A 23686-nucleotide genomic window follows, 5' to 3' on the forward strand; every position below is an offset into this window, starting at 1 on the left:
TGTAATTAACGTTGTTGTGCCATGCAGAAGCAAATTTGTTTGCTATCGTTTGAATTTTCTTGACTTTACTACTTAAACTATGATCAGGAAGTAAACACATATAGGCAGTTGCACACGCGTTTCAGGCTGTGATCAAGTTGCTATTTCACAGCTGAGTTACAGCACTGCTTTGCCCTTAGAGCACCTTGCATGCCTCATTCTCCACTGATAACCTGCTGTGGCCCCCTGGCAGAGCTTATTAGCTTGTATCCTGTACAGTGCTCTAGAGAAATGTATTTTAAACTGCTGACTGGGCCCCTGGACTATCTTTGTATAGCTGTACTTGGTCCTTGGCCAGAAAAAAACCCTGAGTGTCTTTTTGGTTTTCAATTTAAGATCAGAGTAATAGAGCTGGGTGTGTTTTCTCCCAAAGTGCTAGCAGGGTAAAAGTTAGAGGCTCAAGTGTGTCCTTCCTGTACAGGTATATGTCTCCTAGAGCACACTGCAGGTCAGGCATGGAGCTTGAAGGCAGAAATTCTGTTAAGCCATATGGGCTATGCAGGTAAGTGATTTTGCTGCTTGAGGAACAAGGCTTTTAGCCATCTAGAATTTTTCCTTGAAAAATGTGAGATTTGGGGATGCAGAAAGAGAAAAGTGAAAACGGAGAAATTAAGCGATCGCAAGTGCAAGACAAGATTTATTTTAGAGGATAAGTAAACAGCCCAGGGTTGAGTGTTCCACCTCACCTGTGCTCTTCGGTGAGAGCCAACAATAGGAAGAGGCACGAAGCCCACTTGGTGAAGATTTGCACTTCAAAAGGATTGGCAAGGCTTTTAATTCCCTCCACCAGGGATGGCCAGGAAAGGCATTTCGTCAGAACACTGCATCCTCTCTTCAATGATTAAAGGAAATCTGGGTGTCGGAAGGAAACAGATAGCTTTGGCAGAACAGGACAAAGCTCAATAATACAAACCCGCTCTGATAATGCCAGTCTAAAATTGCATCATGGAAGAATTCTCCTTCCTTACAGTCAAAATTTTTCTTCCCCCTGGGCTGTTTTATTCTTACTCTCCTGTTTGTTCTTGGGGGCTTAACATGAATTAACCCAAGTGGCTAAAAACACAGGTTCTTTGGTTGTGCTTGCAGTTAGAGTTAAGGCAGGTTGTCTTTTCTGGATTACCTTTGCTGTTAGTCTGAAACAGTATATCCAGTTTGGTGACTTCAGGCAAGGGAAAAGAGTTAGACCACTCTGCTTCTGTCTAACTGACAAATAGATGAATGCATTTAGCAGTTTTACTGCATAACTTGAGTATATAAACTCTAATGGGTATGATTATGAGAATACTTGAATACTGTAGTTTTAAGTTGCAAAGAGCAGATTATCAACTTCTGGCTGTAATTCAGTGGAATTGAGAGAAGAGATACCTGCATTACAATTTCCATAATAATTGCACTGAGCTGGTGAAACTCTTTAAAAAGGGGTTTGCTTATCTACCCTCAAGCCTAAAAAGTGGCTGTAGGATCTTGCAGGGAGTGGAGGACTAGGATGTAACTTGACTATTAAAGACAAAAAATTAGGTGATTTGTGAGTCTTCACTCAAGTTGAAATGGAGAGATGGCAGTCTCAGTGGTCCTCCCTGCTTTGTGAACAAGATCACATGAATATATGGTTATTGTTGGAAACAGACCACATCAGTTTTAAAAACAAAGCCCCACATTTTTTTTCATATGAGTGACAGCTGTAATTAAATGGGCTGATATGTATGTATGTATAAAAATATCAGTGTAAAAAAATCTTTAAAATGTCAGAAAAGCTGATGAAGGAAGAGGAAATAATCCTCACCTGCTGTATGTGATGTTCTATCAGCTAAAACTTTGGGCTGTTTCTGTGCTTGACTTAATCCTTTTGGGGATTTAAAAGTATTTAACTCGAGGAAATGTGTGTGCTCCAGACACACTTGAGCTGCTTACTATCACCCAAATGTGATAACTGAACATTGGGTGTTTGGACTGGAATGTTTTTGCTGAGGATTGAGTTCCTCTGTCCTGCCTGTAGTCCTCCCTCTCGGCCAAGGGTCTTGCCACTAGTAAATGCTTTGGTGATTCATCTTAATCTGCCTGGAGCTGAAAGTTAATGACCCACAAAAGCAGTAACTTGTAAAGCTGACAGGAACTTGATGCTTTCAGGCAACGAAGGCTGCTGTGCTTCTCAGCAGTTTAATATTTCCTTCCAAAATGTAATCCTAATCGTCATCCAAATCTGTAGTATACATTCAGGAGTTTGAGTGTTAAGGATGTGCCACCTTGTGTGTTTGTCAAGACTGCAGTGGGTACAGTCTGATGCAGGGACAAACAGTTGTGGAACCAGAGAAGATGTGACTAAGCCTGAGCTTGACCTGTGTCCACGTGGCTGTACCACTTTTGAATCCTCCTAAATGTTCCTTGGGTGGTGACTGTGTCATATAGATACCACAGTGTAAACATGTGGGTCAGCATACTGGGCATGAGCTCCAGTGGTGCCCTTTTTATCACATGCCTGCATGGCTTTGGCTTACTACTGAGGTTCTCCATCTTCAAAATGGGAAATGTGTAACACCTTTTCTTCACACTTGCTTTATTTGTCTGGTTGGGCTGATTTTTAAAACAGAATTTTTCTTACCAAGTATTTTTTGCATGTCTCCAATTCTCTGCAACTCTGAGTCTCTGTATCCCATCTGGGTAGGACCAGTGCCTCAGATATACCAGTGAGTCTCTGCTGGTCTCCAGCACTGTTCCAAAATGTCATCTTTATATACCAGAAGACAATTATAAAAAAAAAACATTTACAAATTTCTGCAGTTTTTGTGTCTTTCACTCCTCTCTTGGGAGTTATATCACAAATGAGTTATATCACTCTATATATAACTCATAGAGTTACATGACAAATTCAAGTTCATTGGAGCACTGCTGCTCTTCCAGCTGTGAAGGAAAGGAATAAGAGCTTGCTTCTCTTAACCCTTATTATTTGAATTTTAATTTATTAGCTCACTTAGATCAAATCTGGGGCATTTATAACAGCAAGATGGCAATTTACCTTGGAGTTGTGCCAGTTGTGCTTGTTCCGATGGAAGTGTTTGTGGCACCAAGCATGAGTGCCTACTTAAGGAGAGGGAAAGCAAAAGCAAGTAAACAGCACAGCAGGCCTTCTATTTGAAACTCCCTGCAAGAGTGGAAAGATTTGCAATTAATGTCCATGTGTTTGTTTATAATTAGTTTTGAAAGGAGCATTAAGACCCTGTAAAGCTACTGAATGCTGAGAGACAGGAAATCAGTTTTGGAAATCTGTGTTTGAGAATTCATTTATGTAGTTGTTTTTATTCTTCTCAGATGACTGCCTGTATCAGAATTCGTGCCACAAAAAAAAATAAAAATGCATTCACCAATTTTTAAAGTCTATATAAAATCACTTTCTTTAATGTAACGGCAGTGTTTGTTTACAGGTAAAGCTATACAATTTCTCAGTATCAAAACACTGATTCCTCAACTTGTGATGGCTCTTCATTTAAGATCTGCTGTCACCTGTGATGCAAAATCTTTTCAGATTTTATCAGTTAAAGCTTGGAATTGGTATCCTACTCAGAAGTTATCTTGTTTAAGAATATCCCTAGTGATGGAGCTTCAAGCATAGGCAATCATTTTGATCTTGTCTGCATCAGTCCTTGTAAGTGCCTCAATATTGCAGTGTCTGAACGGTGATAGGACATATTATTCCCATACCTGTTCTGCCAGTCCAAAGGTGCCTTTATAAGGCTCACAGCTGCTGTGTGTAGGCAGTATAGAGAGCAATGTTCTGGTATGGGTAAATTTTAGAAAAAGTGAGATGCTTTGGACTTTACTAAACATCACCTTGTTGGCTGCTGGCAATTTCTGTGGTTCATAACGACAGTTCTTCATTCCAGTTGTGTCTCCTACCACCTTTTCCAATTTTGTCTCATTAGTACATTGTATATGCATATACAATTCTGCATTCAAAATCTTTGGTAGAAAGTATGAAATAGAAGTGAACCAGGATGGACTCTTGAAACACTCTCAAAGGCTGACAGCAAACTTATGTTTTTTGAAAAAGTAGTGTTCTCCACCAGTTATGCAATCATTTTCTGATTTATTTATCTGGACTGTGTTTCTTTAGTTTGCTGATAAGCATACAGAACAGTTGAAGATCCTCTCTTCCCCCAGCCAAAACAGATTTCTTCCCATTTTTCTCATTATCATTTAGCTTCTCCAAAACTGAAGATTTGGCTCACTTTTTTTTCCTCTAGTAACTTATATTCCTGCTCAGTTTCTTCTATATGAGTAAATTATCTTCCACCAATATCCAGTTTCCCTTGAGCATGTTATGAAGTATAATCCCTAGCCAAATGAGCTGTGAGTCTCAACTATCCTCCACCCTTCCCCAGTCCTGAATTCCAGTCACAGGACTTGCTGCCATCATAGTTGTTTTTCCCTGCGTTAACTCAAGGTAAATGCTGTTCCTCACTTAGCTGCAAGAGATTAGATAATGTCCTTGGAAGTAGGAAGGAGGAGAAAAGGCCATCTGCAGCAGTCTCCAGAGTGGGATACATGCAAAACTTTCCATTGAGGTGTGAGGAATAGTAAGAAAATATTTCTTGTACTATTAATAAAAAAGTTGTAAACCAGTTTTTCATCTTTATCTCATCCTGTTTCTATCTTTGCGTATGTTACATAATGTACATAGCATTATTACAGTAGCACACATATAATTTGTAAATAAGTGTCCTTATCATGAGCATCTGTGCTCACAGTTGTTTTACTGATGGAATGTGCAATAGCAAAGTTTGGAGAACAGTGGTCTGGAATTTCACGTTTCCTCCTTTCCCTTCCAAAAATAACTTTCAGTCCCTTGCCCAGTGTCAGGATCTCTTTGTCTTGGCAATTTTATTTTTTTTTAATTTTAATCCAGAGCATTATGATTTTATTATTTGAGCATTAAATCAGACCCTGGATTTGTTTATAAATTTGAAAGGCAGTGTTTCATGCTCTTTATTAAAATCCATGCAAGTCTTCCAAACTACCTTGATCTCTTGCTGACTGCTTTTAGTAAAAAAATCTGAATGTTTCTTCTTGCTTCCAGTGAAATCTTTTGTCTGGCATTCCTTGGCCTGAAGTAAATCCTTTATAAGTGCTGAACACTTTGTTGTGAAATCGAGATTTCTCTTGAACCTTTGACCCGTATCGTGTTTTTCTGTGCATCCCTTTGGATGTGCATCAGCAGATTAAATGACGATGGCTGCGTCTTTTACTTGATGAACTAGCTGAAAGGTAGTCCTTGGAGCACACAGAAGAGGATGCCACTAACTTTGTAGTGCTCTTCCTTGTCTCTTGCCCAAGGAGAATTAGGAGTATTCTGCTTGGGGATTGCAGTGATAACAAGTCATTGCTTTTGTCCCTCTTTGCTCTTAAAAGCTCTTCTGTTCTTAGTGTAGCAAATGATTGGTGCAGGTGCCAGCAGAGCAAGGTTATGTGGTTTGAGGTTTTTGCTTCTTTTTTTTGCTCTCTGTTCACCTTATTTTGTAATAGCTCTAAGGCAAAATATCCCTCGGTTCCTGTGTGTTCAAATGGAACCAGAACAAATGGCTTCGTTCCTTAGGTAGTTGTAAGTGAGGCAAAATTATTTTGGAAATATTTAGGAAAATCAGAGCTTTTTATTAAAAGCAAAGCTGATGCAAAAGTGATAGCATCTTGGATGATGTAAATTAGGAAAGATCCTTGATCTGTGTGGGAAGATAAATTTTTGATGGAAACTTCCTCTGTAAAACAGTGTATTTAATACAGGAACAGAGGAGTACTCAGAATACTGTTTGTTAGATTTTTCAAAAATATATGCATTCCAGGATGCAAGGCAGAGTAGAGGGCAAAACTGATTGACAGAGAACTCTAGAAGTTACTGCAGTGATGAACTGAAATATCTGAACAGAACAGTACAGGAGCTTTCTGTGTTTGATTAAAGAAGTGTGAATAACTGATGTTTAAAAATCAGTAAATTAGCATTGTTAAGGTAGGTCTGCAACTGCATTTCTTGCTTTTATACATAAGCATCTGATGCAATGTACAAATGTCCTTTCTTCTCAGAAGAAATGCAATATATAGCTTTTCTGCAAGTGAGTTTACTGCCTTTTATGCTGTGTCAGGCAGTGTAAGCTTGCACTATGCTGTATTTTCATGTATGATTTTAAAATATGCTGTCACTTCTTGGCAGTAAAAATTAATTTATTAAAAAGAACTAATAATTGTGTCAGTAATGTTATTCTCTAATGGCAATACCTGACAGTGTTGCAGTGAGGTCTTGCAAAGGTGTATACATATGTAAACATGAGTTGCATGGGTAGGTGTATGATGTGTTCCTAATTGGAAATAACTCAGTGACAAACTTAGAAAGAGACTCTGAGTTCAGACTTGTAAATTCTCATCCTCAGAGAAAACTGAAAAGGTTGAGATATTGTTATTTCCTTTATGATGTCACAGTTGGAAACTGTAGAACCTTTCATCTGCACAATATGAAATGTAGGGTGGCACTCTTCATTAGTTAATTCTGCTAAAATAAAAATAAAATGCAGCTCAGGAAACTGATGCAGCTAATTTTTCTACTCTTTTGAAGTCTCTGGAAGGAAGCCAAAATTAGCCTCAACACTGTTTGGGTTTTTTAAAGAAATGTATTTGCGGAACCTTAGAAAATGTTCCATTAATACAATGAATGGGATAAATAAATGGGAGATAAATGGGACAAAGGGAAAGCCCAAGGATTCAAGGGTTGGACTCGATGATCTTTGAGGTCTCTTCCAACCTGGTTGATTGTATGATTCTATGAATGGGCACTGACACTGGACAAGGGATTCATCTTTCCTAACTTTCAGCATTTACAGGCCAGACATGGACACTCGAGGCAGAATTGGACTGTAGTGGAGCTTCTTTTTCTCTGCTGCCAGTGAAGGGGGAGTCCTGCAAACTAGTAGCCCCTATGTTCTTGTCTGGTTTGAAGTGTCTCAGTTTCAGTGGGGAGAGCCCTCTGTACCTGTCACGTTCACCATATGAATGGCAGTTTCATTCTGTGACTCTGTAAGATCTGTCAAACTGGTTTGTGTTAAAGTTAAGCTCACATATGGTCTGGTGTATATTAAACTTGTGTAGAATTAATTCAATCCAGGAGAGACATTGGGTTGTCCTACAAAAATAGCAGGTTTTAGTTTTCATTAAGAAAACTATTCATTTAAAAAAACCTTCTTGTTTCTGAAAACAAACTCTATCACTTCATCTTAAAACAGTTTTTGTGCTAGTCATTATTATTCTGCTGTGCTTTATTTTGCTTTGTGAAAACCACCTATAGCAAACTTGAGGTCACAAATATCTTGGCTCAGATTCTGTGCAGTGTTTTGAGTATGAAGGCAAAATTCCTCATCTATACATTTTTTGTCTTCAGCCCTGAAACTGCTTAAAAGTGCAAAGAATCAAGAATGTTGGTAGTTTGGGGTACTTTAGTGGTGATTGCTTAAATGAATTCAAGTTGGATTAAACTCTCTTCCAGCCCAGTTTGAATCAGCAAGCTCACTCTATGCAGAGTCTCCCAAATGGTGTGTGCCTCACAGCATAAGTGAGGATGCTAGGAGCAATTAAAAAAAGAGTGAGGATCAAGAATTTCTTATAGGGATCAACCTGTAGTTTTATACTCTTGTTTCAGCCTGCATGTGATGGAGACTGGGAAAACAGGACAAGAGCACCATGAGGTGTTCAGTGCCAAGTCATACACAAAATACTGTGTTAAAGTAAAGCACTGCCATGACTTTCACTTACACAGGTTAGCAGATGGTCTGTCAGTCATGTCTGAGGCTTTAGTACAAGTGTTTGCTTACAATCCCAGCAAGAAAGGAATTCTGGCTCTCTGAGGTATTGATTAAAGTACCAGTTATTGGAACTAAAAAGAAGGAAAGGGAGAATGGATAATCTTACATCCCTTCTGCTGGTGGGAATCCCATGTTGTGTAGCATCAGACCAGACCTCCAGCTGAGGCACAGCACAATGTGCAGAACCCCATGCACAGGGAGGTTTGCCCTCGTGATTGTCTTCAGAGTTCTTAAAGAAGTAAGAAGAAGATTAGAAGAAAATTTTATTGATAATGTCTGCTGCTCAGCAAAAGAAAGTTTGCATGAGAGCACTCTGCTCCTCTTGAAGATAAAGACATGTTGGAGCAATCAGTGGTGTGAGAGCTGCCTTACATAGAGAGTCCTCTGGTACGATTCACTGGCACATTTATCCTGCAGCCAAGGTATGTGTGCAGCACAGGCCTGAGGGCCAAGGGCTCTGTGCAGCACAGCACAGACCTGCAGCTACTCAGGAGAACTGTTGTGTGCATCACTGGCTCTGTGCAGCTCTCCTGGCTGGGATCACTACAGGACACAACATTCTGATGAGGCAGTCTGTGCCACTCCTTCCTGCAGCAAGGGAAGGGTGTAGCTCACAGCTCTCTGAAGACTGCTGTGCTTGCAGAAGGGCAGGTGACCTGGTGGTTTGTAGTGACTCCAGTTTCTTCTAAAAGGGCCAGATTTTCCATCTGTATGCACATTGGCATATTGAACCAGTTTTCTCTGGTCACTGTGTTTGTACCACTGATGGGTTAGTTCCAGTAAGGAATACAGGGCTCCAGAGGTGGTGTGTGTTTTGGGTACCCATCAATTACCATAAGCACAGTGGAAAAACAGATTCTAAAATGGGAAATCTGTTGATTAAAATGTACAGAAGAAAGCCTGAAACAAGAGATAATGCATTTGTTTGTGAACCATAACGATGATGCAGAATCAGATTGTTCAAGGGAAGATGTTGTTAGCAATCTCATTTATTAAAGAACCCTCAGTGGTGGGAGGGAAGTTCTGTTTGAATTTTTCATACTTGGTTTGCAGTTTTAAAAATGCTATGTATGATTCTGCTTTGAAAAGTAGGTACAAAGTGGGGAATGAGTATACAATAAAATGTCTGCATTTCAGAATATGCTGAAGGTTATTTTCAGATACAGTGCAGGGCTAGAAGAGATAACCCATCATCCTATTCTGAAGCAGGATAAATTTAACCTCCATGGCTAGCATATTCTAGGCTTCTTATCCTCAGTTTTTCTTAATATCCTAACCTAAAGGGGTTTTTTTACCCCAGATTAAAGCTGTGAGTAATCTTTTGTGTGTATGTGTGAAATGTAAGAACAGTTTGTCACCATTTGCATTACTGTAACATACTTAATATCCAAAATTTGCTGTTCCCTGCCACCACCTTCTTAAAACTAAACAAGTCTGTCTTTCCGATTTTTTCCCTAATGAGATGTGTTAAGCTGTGTCATTTTGTTCATTTGGAATTGTTACAGTTGGTCCCCATCTTCAAGTATGGGATCTGAAGCTGCACCTGCTTTATCAGGAGAGATATTCATAGGGAAGAATAAAGCAGGGTAACATACTGTTGACTCATGCTTCGCACGACATAGTTATTAATATACATAGCAGCCAGATTTTCTTTTACTTTCCTTGCAGCACAACAAGGTTGGTTCCTGGCTTTGTCCTCTGTTATAAACCTGAGGGTTTTTGCACAGTGCTGCCAAAACAATTATGCCCTTCTGGCCACCTCATTCCTTTTTTTTTTTTTTTTTTTTTTGAAATTGAGGTGTTATATTTTCTGTCTCTACTGAATTTTGTAATACTTACTCCAAGCATTTCTCCATTTGCAATTGCAATCCTGTCTCCTAAAGCGTTTGTAACCTTGCCCTTTAAATTGTGAAATAAATTCACAAAATCTGCCAGTCGCTAGAAAATATTAACTGTGGTCAGGGCCTCTCTTCCTAGGGTTATTCCAGCTGAGGTATTGATACCTACTCATTGAGAATGTGTTGTGCATCCTCCTTATTGTAAATTCACCTCTAGCCTTTCTCCCTGGTTTGTTTATGAGGATGTTTTGCAGGATAGTCCAGCATTAGATTGTGTCACATCTAATAGCTGTTCTTCAGCATTTATAATTATGAGATCTCCAGGAAGACAAAGCCAGGATATCTGTGGAGGTGGACTTTCACAGTGGTGCCTGGTGGTGAGTATAAAGCAAAATGAGAGGGTCCAACCTGATCTAAGACCTTTTCACTTCAAGTAAGGTTGCCCAGAGATGCCACAGTGACCCTGTAATTGGCATCTCCTGGACTACTGTACACAAAAGTGAGCAGGAAGGCAATAAGCAAATGAACCTCCTCACTGCCTTATGACTTTATCAAGCCTGTGCTCATGTCTTTCCCCCACCTCCCAGACAGCTTCCCATGGATATGTAACATCTTGGGACTCCTTTTCAAAGGAAATTAATGGATCAAGTCCATGCTACACAATGTTGTACATTGAGACTAACTGGCCCAACAGCACAGATCACTTGGGGCAGTGACTGTGAATATTGTATAGTTTTAGCTTCAGAAGCAAGCTGAAGTGATCAAAAAAGTTTTTGTGTGGAAATTTTGCGTGAGCCTCAAAAAACGTAGGCATGCATGTTCCCATCAGTAAATAGTCAACCTAGATCACTTCCCCCTAGTTCTCCTGTCACCTTGGACCATTCATTTAACCTTATCAAGCTTACCTACTTGAAAAACCAGTGGTCATTCCCTGTCTGCTGGAGAAGAACCAGGCAGTTGCCAGCCTCTATGGTGAAGAAGCAATTTTTCCTTCATCTGATGCTGCATTTATCCATCTGTTTCCCATCCACTGCGATGCTCTGGGGCGTATGACCGGACAGTCCCCCCTTGGCCCCTGACCCAGCCTTGCAGCACACTGTTTCCAGGGGGAAAGCTGCTGCTGTGCCACCCTCACCACACTGGAGGGAGAGAGGACTGGTTAAAAATAAATTTGGGAGCAGATGGTGAGGCAGATTATTGTTCATCCTAGGGCGATGATGATGATGTGCCAGCTAGCTGCTGGTTGTCTATCAGAATTAATCAGGTACTGTTGTGGCACATGATCAGTGAAGCCACTGCTCCCCCTGGGAAAAGGGAAGGAAGGGCAGAGGAGCAGCTCTGTAAAATAAATTGTTGGAAAAGCACTTGCTTTGAAGATATAAGAATTTTCTAATGGAGAAAAGACTATGTAAGATTTAAAACAGGAATGTTTTTAGGGTTGGTTTGTTTGGGGTTTTATTGTAAATCTGCATGTATGCTTACCTCCTGAAAAGCAATTGGAAAAAATTGGTCACTTTCTTCTTGCATATGTTTCAATGGAATTGTGAGTCATCAGAAATAAAAACTTTTAAGAGGTTTACAGGACACTTATGAGCACTGTCTGTATGGATAGTATGAAACATTATCCATAGAATCATAGAATTTAAGAGTTGGACTGGACCTCACAGATCATCCAGTCCCAACCACCTGCCATGGGCAGAGACACCTCCTCACTAGATCAGGCTGTCCAAGGCTCATCCAGCCTGGCCTTGAGCACCACCAGGGTCGGGGCAGCCACCACGTCCCTGGGCAACCTGTGCCAGTGTCTCACCAGCCTTATAGTAAAAAACCTTTTTCTAATATCTAACGTAAACTTCCCCTCCTTCAGTTTGAACCCATTACCCCTTGTCCTATCACTGCAGTTCCTAGCAAAGGGTCCCTCTCCAGCTCCCCCGTAGGTCCCTTCAGGTAGTGAAAAGTTGCTATGAGGTCTCCACACAGTCTTCTCTTCTCCAGGCTGAACAGCTCCAACTTCCTCAGCCTGTCCTTCCTGGGGAGATGCTCCTGTCTTGGATTTGTGGTCTGTGTCAGAGGAAGGGACTTGACACTTGCTGTGCTCAAAACGCTTCACAAGTGTTAATTCTGTATACACTCACAGAACAGATGAGGCAAAGCTGACTCAACCCTTTGAGCTGAAAGGCAGTATCAGAGCTTTGATGCTTTAGCAATCTCAAGGATAGTTTATCCGTGTTGCCTTTTTTTTTCTTTTTCACTAATGAAATGGTGTAAGAATTAGCAGACAATAGATCAAATTAAGAAATAAAATAGGGAATACATTTTTGGCTGTTGTTTTGTAATGAAGATCAACAGTAAAGTTTGATCACTTAGTCCACTTAGATAACTTGTTGGTCTATTTTGTTAGACTAGGAACATTTGTTAAACCAAATTTCTTATTTTGTGTCTTCAGCTTCTGTTCTCCAGGCTATCTGTCATGGCATCTCCTTTTGGTGTCCATCCAGTCTGATGTCCAAAGATACATTTTGCTGGGATGTAATTCATGGAAAACCTTGAAAGACATTTTAGGTGACATATTAAATACTTATTATATAAGACTGACAGGTCTGTACTGTCTACCTTAAATAGCATGTTCTCCACAGATACACATTATGAAATACAAAATTTGTGATGAAATTTGCTATTTCTTCACATTTTTATTCCATTCTTCTTTTAAAATATCTTTGAAAAACGTAGTGCTATTTTAGGTTGTAACATTATCTGAGGGCCCTGTATGTAACACCGAGTGGAAGACAATGCAAGGCTGAATTAACCTGCTTCAGCTCTTATTTTTCAGGTGGTCTCATTTTATATGTTAGAAATAAAGTAGAATGAATGGCATTAAGAGAAGTGGTGCCTCTGGACTCAAAATTTGCAGATATCAGTGGGAGGCTTTTTATTGCTTTGTCTGGCATTACTATAAGCTTCATCAATCTCTCTCTTTAACAGTTCCATGAGAGAGATGGCAGGTCACTAGCAGGTTATCTGCAGCAGCAGTAATCTTTAAGACTGGAACACTGTTAAAATACCCCTGATAAACAAATCCTTTTCTCTTGCTTGGCATCGCAAGTGATGAGAATGGAAATAAATTACTGGTGTATTTCTTGTTGTGCATAGGTCAGACTGAACTGGAAAACTAGTCTTGCTGGCTTTGTTTCTGATCAGTTCTCCTGTGTGCTGCTGCAGGAAGGTCAGACATAGTATTTTGCATCCATAGCACCTGAAATATTTGTTACTTTCTAATAAGTGAAATAATCTCAGGAAGCAGTTTATTTCATGGTCCTTTGCCCTTCCAGGCTGCTTCTTTTGGTATGCCAGTTGCTGGAGTGAGAGGATGGTTTAAAGAAAGTTATGTGCACGTGGGATGGCTTGCTCTTTAAATCTTTTTAAGTGGTTGGATGCTGGTAAGGAGAGAGTTTGTACAAACCCTGCAGTGCAGAGGTGCCTGGCTCCATTGGTGAGCATTACTCAGTTTTACCATGAAACCTGTCATGAGAGACTGCAGTACAGAAGGCAAAAATTGCCCTTAGCTGTGGAGATATGTTTCCTCTAAAAATAACAGTAATTGAAAACAGCACTTCCTTTCCAAGCAGGTAGTAGAGATGAGAGTGCTGGGAATTTGGTCTTTGAAGGGTTGTTAGCAGAAACTCTGTTTTTTTAACATAAGCCCATGGCACTTGTGATTGTTTCTCTAGGCCAAGCTGCTTTTTAGTCCCTCTCACCTATGTAACCCCATGTGGTTCCCATTGCATGTGAGTCAAAAGAAAAGGAACAGATAAGGTCATTCTCTAAGAAGGTAAAACATACACCTCCCCATTTGCTTCTTTCTCTGAGGCAGTGTGGAAGAGAGGTACCCAGAGCTCTGCAGGCTTCACAAGAGATCCTGCCCAGTGTCATGGGCCAGCATTTGAGCAGCCTCAGCAATTTCTTCTGCGTGTTTCACCTGGTGTCCTGTTATTCCCCCCACTAATTTCTTTTTCCAGTATTTTTATGGTCCTGGCCTGTGTTAGCTTCCCTTTATGCTCCAGGTTACCTCCTGGCATCTGTGCAATTCTTTCACTTAGGAACTGCCAGCTTATTTCTGTCCATGGCAATTCTGGCACCGTCCTGCAGTTTGGAGCTCAGCTCAGTCTCAAAGAGCCTCTTTCCATTTATTCTCCCTTCTATTTAATGAGAAAATGGGGTCCTTCCTTCCAGCCACTGCCTCAGCTGCAAAGCACTGCCCAAGCTTTCAGTGCTGTTCGCATTACTCTAATGACTCTGCATAGATGGAGAGGCAAGAAGGGTGGTAAAGCACTAAGTGCTGTCTTTGGAGGAAGCTTTGCCATCACACTTCTCTGGTCTTCTCTTCCCTCTCTTCTGCCAGCTCTAGCTGCAGCACTGAGCCATGGGTTATGCATAGGGAGTCCTGCAGGTGGGATCTGGCTCAGCTGTAATCCTTTCCCGACCATGGGCAACACTCTCAGGCAAATGGGGTTGGGGTTGTCCTGTGCAAGGCCAGGAGCTGGACTCTGATAATCCTAGTGGGTCCTTTCCAACTCAGGATATTCTATGAGTCTGTGAGAGTTGGACCTTCATGTGGCAGTACTGGGGCTGATTTTGGCTGTGTCATGTGGCATATTCTTTTCACAGAGAAGGGGGTAAAGGGATTTCCTTTGAGAGTAAAGACGAAAGAACTTTTGCACAAAGGAGTTTTTAAAAGCCATAGCATTAAGGAGAAAAGAGAACAGTGGGTGGCATGACAATCCAGAAGAATATCTAAAGGTACAAAGAAGAATTCATGGATATTCCCATTTTCTTGATGGCAGGTAACAAGTGAGGCTTCATGTGCTAAAATGTGAGAAATATGAAAAGAATCAATAGATTTATAAAAATACTGTGTAAGGCAGCAGTTAAAAGATGGCAGTTCCAGGCAAAGGGTATGTGCAGAAGTTTTGTGTGGCTGCGAGTACAGGTGAGTAGAAAATGCTGGCTTGCCTCACTCATCACATTCCCAGCAAAAAGTGCATCACAGAGAGTCAGCTGGAGAGAAGTACTTGTTCTTATCACATACTGTTTGTCACAATCTGCACACTATTATGAACATAAGCTGAGACATGGAAGATACAGATTAGATATTAGGAAATTTTTTTTCACTGTTAGGGTGGTTGGACACTGGAATAGTTTGCCCAGGGAGGTGATGGAGTCACCATCCCTAGAAGTCTGTAAGAGACATCTGGATCTAGTGCTGGAGGTCATAGTTCAGGGGTTACAGGGGAGTGACAGGTTAACAGTTGGACTTGATGATCTTAGAGGTCTCTTCCAACCTTGATGATTCTATGATTCTGTGACTATTGTATATTTTTGCAGTGCTGGGGCTTTGCAGGCTGTGAGCATGACCTCTTCCACCAGTAAACAGCTGGTGAATGTTGCCCATAAACAATTTCAGACCTTCAGGAAGGGAGGGTAGTGTGATGTTCTGATAATAGACTGTTCATAAGTAACCAACATTGGAAAAACCTGCCTTGTTTGTTATGAAGGGCATTCAAATCCTCTTGGAAAGCAAAATGGGAAAAGAAGACTGAAGAGCAGCTTTGTCCTCTTGGTGTTGGCCCGTTATGTGATGCCATTGAAAATAAGGCTGGAAACAATGTGCTGGCTTGGAGCTCACTGCCTTGTTTCCTCTTTCTTGCTCCTGCTAGCTGCTGCCATCCCAAGGCTTGAAGCACTGGTTTGGAAATGCATGCTGCTGACATTGGCCCTGTTAGCCTTTCAAATACTGCCTTGGGACCATGGTTTAAGGATTTTGTTCTTGCTCTTTGTTCTTAAATAGATTTCTTGTGTGTACATGAGCAGATTTGCATGAAATGCAAAGTCTTGGCATCCACAGTGTGTTCCCTTGGGTGTTCTTGATTTTAACTGGAGTTTATTATAATGAGAAGAAAATGACATTTTAATTTTTTTTATTAATCTGTATTGTTCTCTGCTGTTGGCCCAGAAGCACATGCAGTAGGAGATTTTTCTTGCAACACATTAACTCTGAGGAGAATTTGAATGTAAAGGATTTACGCTGTTGCCCTTTCTGAGTGCCATCTAAGGAATTTGAAGCCCTTTTTGAATATAAGTAGCATAGTAGGTGTGCCAGGGTTGTAAATCTCTCTCCTCAGGGAATCTCTGGTATGATGCTAAAGGGATTTGGTGGTGGCAGTGAACATGGAAGAATAGATCTCTGTCATGCAGATCAGAAATGCTGGTGTGGTTTAACAAATGGATCTTGAGTGTGGGGAAAGTTTGCTGTGGCCTGAAACAGGGCGATCTGGATCTCTGAAACCTTCTGTTTCCCTGTCCCTAATGCTTGAGATTTTCAAGGAAGAAAAGCACTGCCCTTATGTATTTGAAGGTGTTGCCAAGGGTGTCTTATCTTGGCAATTCCTCCTTCTATTGTTAACAGCAGAGTTCATTTTGTGCCGAGAGGGTCCAGGACGAGCGCTGGACACTATTCTTAGCCATCTGTAATAACATTCTAGCACCATCATTTTTCCAAATTATGCCTAGGATAATGTAACTGCCTGAGTAAAATCCGTTCTGCAGCTTAACAGAGAGACCTTCTGTTTCCAGGACTGCCAGTCCCTCAATTTTTATACATTTACACACTGCTCTCAGGGAGAATAAATAATACATGAACATATGCACCGGCTAAGTGAAATTTCCTTCTGATTGTAGTGAGACACTGTTTAATGGCAATTATAAAATATATTTCTTTCCTCTTTTGCTAATCCTGCTGTGTTGAAGAATATGTCTTTATCTCTTTTTTGTTGTTGTTTTCAGTTACCAACTTGTTTTTATTTTTCAAACAAATTGATCATTTTTCATATGTTGGCGACTTGCAGTTTTGAAATCTCTTGAACACGTTTCTGGCAGAATTACCTCATCTGAATCAGAAATAGTGCTACTGCATAAGTGCCCTTAAATGCTGTGGCTGCTACATCTATATCACAATAATAGAAGCTTTGAAAGGAAACTGATTGACATTTATCCCAAATGAAATGTTTACTCTCTGTTTAATACCTGGTGAGCAATTCAATACTCTGAATCTATATTGAACAAGAAAAATGTTGAAGAAGCATTATTAAGGCTCAAAATCAGGTACTCAAAAGTCAGAGCTGTATCTTGGTGCGCATGTATTACAAAACAGCATTGAATTGTATAACGAAACAATGGGGTTTGTACTTACTGAGTTCATAGAATAAACCCTTTTCCAAGGCTGATTTGAAGGGTAGAATATGACTCCTTCCCAAACCTGTTATACATGTAGACTAGAGAGTTGCATGCTGTCCCAGGAACCTGGATTTTAACCTCCTATCTTCACCATACAGTCCCATTTCACAGTGAACAGCAGGTCAGTGAAAATGAGCTGTTTTCAGGTGAACAATCGCTGTTCGTTCTCTGATTCACAGAAACCTGTCTTAAAACCTTACAGTCTGATACTGAGAAGTATCGATCTCATAGCTGCTGACTCAGTAGTATTTATGCTGGAATATGTACAGACCTGAGAGAAACTGGATCTAGATTTGGGGCATATAAAGTTAAAAGGATTTTTTTTTCCTTCATTGTGAGGTCTTGATCCCATTTGTACACAGTAGATAACACTGCTTTCTTGGGAATTCAGATACTGTGGAAAAAAAATCATAAAGAGATGAAAACCTCTCCTCAGATAACAATATTAGTTACAGTATTTGTTCCTAGACCCATTTTTCAGCTGAACTGCCGTGTTTGACGTTTTATAAACGTGCATTCCACATGCTTCCTCACTCATCTGAGGCCAAATCGTGATATGAAAGATGTTTTAGCAAATTTCAGCCTAGAATCTGATGATAGAATATGACAGGCAGCCTGTAGTATTGGTTGTTGCTGTCCCTCTTGCCCATAATCCTAATTGTATGTACCTGGTAGTACCTGTTCAGAAAAGGAGAGTGGGATAGAGAAGATGCTGTCCTTTCTTAGCCTGTTACCAGGAGAGCTGTCAGTTTGCAGGGCAGGATGCTGTATTCAGCAGTCCACACTCACATCTGCTCAGGCCTCAGCCGGTGAGTGTCATGATTTGATTGCAGTGCCATTCAGAGAGGTGCTGTGTACTCTGCTTCAAACTACAGCCACTGCAATGACCATCTCCTCTGGGCAACTCTGTCCTGTGTAGTTTTCAGTTTTCTGCTTTCAGATGCCACCCACATGTTCTGGCTTTGCTCTGTCGCTGTCTCTGACCAAGGCTACTCATCTCGATTGCAATATGCCTTATCTTCTCTATAGTTAGTAATTTTCAAGTGAATTGGGTGAAGCCTGCTGCATTTGGGGTTTCAGTGGCAAAGGTGGATGCTTTATTCCAGATGTTGGGTTAGTGAATCTTCCCAAAATGATGTCATTTTCTACATATGACTGTTTGTTTTCATACCATAAGAAGCTCTGACAAGAGGTTCTGCTCTGGACTATCCCAAACAGGACTAATATAAAAACTTAGACTTTCTGTGTCACATTTCAGGAGAGAGTACTGCAGTCAGCCCTGAGCTGTGAAGCGTCCCCAAGAGCTTGAGATCCAGTGGACCATAAAACCTGTCTCAGAAAGATGAGATATGGCATTATGTTTTATGTAACACACTGTGCTCTGTAACTGGCTCTTTTAGTGCCTGTGTAGAAACACTGAAATACTTGCAAGAGAGAGTGGTGTATTGGTGTGGTGTGCAGGAGACAGATTGTAGTCATGGGTTTCTCTATTTTTTCCTAAAGCAGCTGCATTTTTGAAGGCCAAATGTAAATACAAGCGTGCTTGGGACTATAGGTCTCCAGTACAGGGAGAAAAGAGAGACATAGCCAGGGAAGGCTACCTGATGAAATGGACAGGAGACTCATCTTTCTCTGTGGCAGGAGTGCATTTCCCACCCAGACACACTGGGTTGCTTTCTCATTGAGAAGGTGAGAACAGTTTGGTGAGGGCTCAGAAGTCTGTTTAAGTTTGTGAGTCACTACAGAACTACAGCTCCTACAGTCTAATCTGCATTATCATTCATCCAGTTAACAACCAACTGTTTTAACAATTAGCTCTGTTACTAGTTCAGTCTGTTAACGTCATTAAAACTCTCTTTCCTTCAGTTTAACCCCTCAGGTTGCTCTTCCAGTAGGTCAATATCCTTATATGCTCCTATGGAGTATGTAATGGTAACTAATGATTCAGGTCTGTTGTAGCCACTTGGCCTACTGTCTGTTTCTGCAGTGATTTAGGAGAGCCATGACTTTAGGTGCTGTCCTCTAAATCTTGAAAATCAATGAGAAATGAAAGGAAGTTAATTATAATTCGTACAGACAGCAAAGCCTATTACTTAGGTTGCTAAGTATTTCCATCACGTGAGTTTGGATCATTTGTGGAAGGCAGGCCTAGGAATTGCTCTGTGATTTTTGTGCACTTCAAAACTTTGTCAAACACTTACTATATGCTGAGTTTTTCCCATTCTATGCATCTGACTGAGTTTAAATTGCTTAGAAAAATTTAATTAAAAACAGTTTGGCCATATTGAAGATTGGAGTGATGAGAAAATAGAAGGGGAGAGCGGAGAAATGTATATTCCTGTGCCTGTGTAATATTGTTCTGAATGACAGGTAGTGCTGTGAAAAGATCTTCCAGCTCTCTGCCTTGAGACAGGAAATTAGTTTGATGACCAGGGCTCAAATTAAGTGGCAGAATTAACTGATCCAAGAGCGTGGGACAGAGAGGAATGGGAATGGGGAGAGGCTGAAATTGGAACAAGAAGCCCAGGAAAAGAAGGATGGACAGAGAAGCTTGAGAAGTGAGAGAAGCCCAGGCTGAGAAAGCAGGACTAGATAGACCAAGACTTGCTAGCAAGGAGAATAGGACCATCAGAGGAAAGCAAAGGCCAGAATTGGGGTGGCAGCAGGTGGGAAGAGCTGGGTAGGAAAACCTCAGGCTTGAGGCTAGCAGGTAGGATAGCAGGTTTCCACAAAGCACCTCTTTCAAGAAGCTAGAGCAGCACCCAAAGTATTTCTTTCTCATACTCCCTTTGTTACCAGGAAGCAAGCTGGCAAGGCATCCTGCTCCTGCAGCACTAGCAGGTTGTCATCTTCCCTTTGTCGAGTCAAATGGCAGAGGCCCGTGCGGAACTGAGGGCTCCAGGTCTGCAGATTAGCCATATGGCTGTTGGCACAACATCACAGAGTGGGAGGCATTTGTCTGGCTTCCTCTTGGTAGGAACCTAGGAAACTCTTGTCCTTTACTCAGGGTCTTAATGCTCTCATTTCAACATCAAATGAAGCACTCGGGGTTAGGGAGTGCTGAAATTAAAGATGCTTGTCCATCGTGTAACTTTTTTTATGTGTGAGATAATTACCAGCACCCCCACTCCCAAAATGTGCTTTGCTCAATGAGAGAATTGTATGCATATAATGCACTTTTTGTCTGGCTTTGCTGCAGAAGAAGGTAAAATGCAATGTGAGACTCAGGGAATTACCTGAAGAAAATGGCTGTAGCAACCACAGGAACGTGATCTGATCCTCCAGGCCAGCTGAGTTTTTGTGATGTTGAACTAGTCATTTTAAGCTAAACTTTTCCAAGGCTATCATTAGCAGTTGTACCTAACTCATTTGAGATGCCTTATTCTAGAGCCTGGAAGAAGATTGGTAAAAATACTGCACACTCTGTTCTGAAAGAGAAGTTTCAGAAAAGCATTTCTTAGGCATCTCAAATCAAGTACTGCTCAAATCAGCAGATACTTCTGAAATTGTGCCATCTGTGCCTTAGCTCACTCTCCATGTAATGGTAATAATGCTACTTCTAAATGAAGGTTGTAGGAGACTTTGAAAATAAATTAGCTTAATGTTTTGTGATGCAGTCAAGAATAAAGAATTGGATGAGGATGAAGGCTGGAGGAATAAAAAGGAGCTGGAAGATTATACTATAAAGTACAGTGTCATGCACCTAGCATCTAATGCAAATGTATGCTATAAACATGGAGTTCATCAACTGGAAACTACAAAGGAGGAAGAAAGATCTGGGAGCATTGCTGGATCTTGTGATAAGTGAGGCATCCCTTTCATGATCTTGGAAGGTCTCAATGGCTATGAGAAAAGCAGTAAGGCTGTTGGGCTTTTGGGAGAGCTCATCTGGACACTTGTCTATACTTCAGTCTTGGCAGCAGAAAGATGAGAGCAAACTGGATAAAGTGCCCAGTGAGGCTGTGAGCACATGAGAGGAATGGGTGGCCACTTTTAAAAGGTAAAGGAAAATGTGTGGCTTATTGAGCCTTGCAAAATGAAGATGGAGGGATGAGTTAGACAGCAGTTTGTCTTATACCTGAAGGATTTAACAGCAAGATGGAGGCTAGCGGAGCTGAGGTACAGTTTTGGACACAACAGTCCTTAGGTTTGAGGTGAATGGGAATAAGTTGAGGCTGAAAATGAAGTAGTTTTTAGGATAATAGTCTGGGGCAGCAGCCCAAAGGACAAAATGAAAGGAAGACACCTGATTGGGCTGGAGATGAGGCTTGAACCCTTTGAGAAGAATGTGAGCAGGGCCTGGGCTCAGACTCAGGAGAGTGCAGCCAGATAGATGTGCTAATTGTAGCAGATGCAGCATGCATGCTTGGACATCCTGCATACAGTGTGTGTGGGTGGTTGACCTTTTCCTTGTCTCAAGAGAAATCAAGTCATTAGGAATTACCTCTAAATATTCTGGCCCCGTACTGCAGAGCTTGAGCTGCTTTAATCTTAGTAAACCTTGGGGAGCCAGATTACCAGCATATCTGCCCTGGAGAGTCTGGGAGCATGTGAGATCTCTTTCAGATGGCTGGTTTTTAACGTGCAGCCAGAGAGGTCTGTTGAATGCCTGAGCGTGAGTGGAAAGGAGGGGATGTTTGGGCTCTCTCCATTAGCATTTCCAAGATGCAGAAAAGCCTCATGTCTGTTTGCTCCAGGATATCTATTTGTCCTGGTTTATGCAACATATTTGAATTGAAAGTTGTGCAAGGGCTGAAGGAAGAAATGCATTGGCTAAGTGGAAACATTGCCACTCTCAGCTTTTGGGTAGCCTCTGCTTCATGTTTGCCACATGCAATTCATATCGGTAAGAAACGTGTCACTGCTGATGTGATGTGCCGTGTCATAAAAGCTTTGATGACATTTTGTGACCTCTTAAAAGTCTAACAAAAGAGGTTTGCAACATGTAAATGCTGTCTGCCACAGCAAAGCAGCTTCCCAGTTCTCTAATCACATATGCCTCTTGTGAAATGCTGCATCACCTTGAAAAAAATCAGCATATTAATGAGGAAGCTTGTCATTTCACTCATTCCCAGATTCTTTACATAATTCATCTATTAACTTTTTTTACTTATTAAGAACCCTGAGGGGTGGAAGTTGCAGCAAATCCATGATAGCTTAGGAGTTCTGTTTCATTAGAGCTGTATTTACTTTCTGATTTTTTGGTACTCTGAATTGGAACCATTCTCCTTATGATCTTAATCTTTCGCAGATACTCATGGGGTTCACAGATGGAAGCGTGTAAAGTCTGAGCTGTCTCAGGAACATGTAACAGAACTTTTGGGGGGGGTGTAAAAAGAGGAGAGTTTTCCTCATTAACCTGTGCTTGTTCCCTTAGTCCATTATGGGAACTGAGATGTGCTAATTATTTTAAATTGATTCAACATGTGCCACACCCATAGACTCAGATTTGGGATAAGGAGACCAAACTTTGGTTTCAGTTTTTGCCAGGCTGACGGCTTATATAATGTACAGTTTTGAATCAGTAGGGATGATTTTTACAGCCTGAAAAAAATAAGCAGTGTGTTTCATGCTTGGATGGGAGAGAAGAGCACTTTATCCACTTATCTTTTACTTCGCATACTGCTGTTGTTGGGTGCTCTAGCTTTTACATGTCAATAAGACAAACTTCTTAAAGAGAGGGTTTATTGCAGGAAATGTGTGCATTTGGGTACACATTGGCCACATATATAACATGCATTAATTTCTGAGTAACAATGAACAAAAACTACTTCAGATGGTGCCGAGGTGGAAAACTGCATCTCTACAGACTGTGATGAGAGGCAACAGATCTACCTCCTGCCATAAACAGTGCTTTTGTGTGCTTTCTGAGAGGCACACAAGCATTGTCTAGCCCTCACAGCCATCCCTAAAGAAGTTAAGTCTGTTTTTATCGCTGTATTACAGGCAGAGAAGGAAGTATGCTGAAAAATGAAGTGACAAGACTAGCAAATCTGTGTAAGCAGCAAACCAAGATAACCAGAAGCCCTGGCTTGCCAGCCTGTCTCATTACATCACACCCAAGTGCCCTGGGCAAACCCTGTTCTTTGAAACTCTGTTTGTATATAGCATTGGGGATAGAGAAAGCTTCAATACTGATCCCAATTCTGATAGGACCTATCCTCAGGCTCCCTGTGGGTAAAAACATCTTTTCATTTCTTCATTGGGGTATTGAGAGGTGATGCTAGATGTGCATAGCTGTCACCGAGTGGATAAATAAAAAAAAAAAAATCACACAGGGAGAAGAGGAATCAAGCAGCCTGTGAGCATCACTCTGGATGTAATGTTTGGAGGTGGCAGTGGTATGTTCTCAGTCCAGCACTTGCAAGACTAAGTCATTCCACCGTGCTACTCCCCTAGTAGCAGACCATATGGTAAGGTCCTGCTGTGCACGTCCTGCCCCAAGGGTCACGCTCACAGATGGAGCGATGAAACTGAAAAGCTGGCTATGGAGTTCAGTAGGTTTTTTGTGACTGCTTTGCCATGCCCCATTTCAATTGCCTCTGTGTTTGATCTGTTTTTATAGGTCCTGACAGGGTCTGTAAAACAAGCTTATTCTTCATTGCCATTCATACAATTCTTATCTTATCATTCTTAATTTTAAGAAGTTAATATTGGAGTTGTGTGGGATAAGTTTTCTCACGT

The 23686-nt window shown here is 41.1% G+C and overlaps 1 protein-coding gene across 1 annotated transcript in view; it reads left to right on the plus strand.

Annotated features, from left to right (window-relative positions):
* The window catches only part of GTF2E1 (general transcription factor IIE, polypeptide 1, alpha 56kDa), a 41735-nt gene that overhangs the window by 8850 nt on the left and 9199 nt on the right, over positions 1 to 23686 (plus strand). The window lies entirely within an intron of this gene.

The sequence above is a fragment of the Acanthisitta chloris genome, unplaced genomic scaffold (assembly GCF_000695815.1).
Source record: "Acanthisitta chloris isolate BGI_N310 unplaced genomic scaffold, ASM69581v1 scaffold3308, whole genome shotgun sequence".
Taxonomy (NCBI): domain Eukaryota; kingdom Metazoa; phylum Chordata; class Aves; order Passeriformes; family Acanthisittidae; genus Acanthisitta; species Acanthisitta chloris.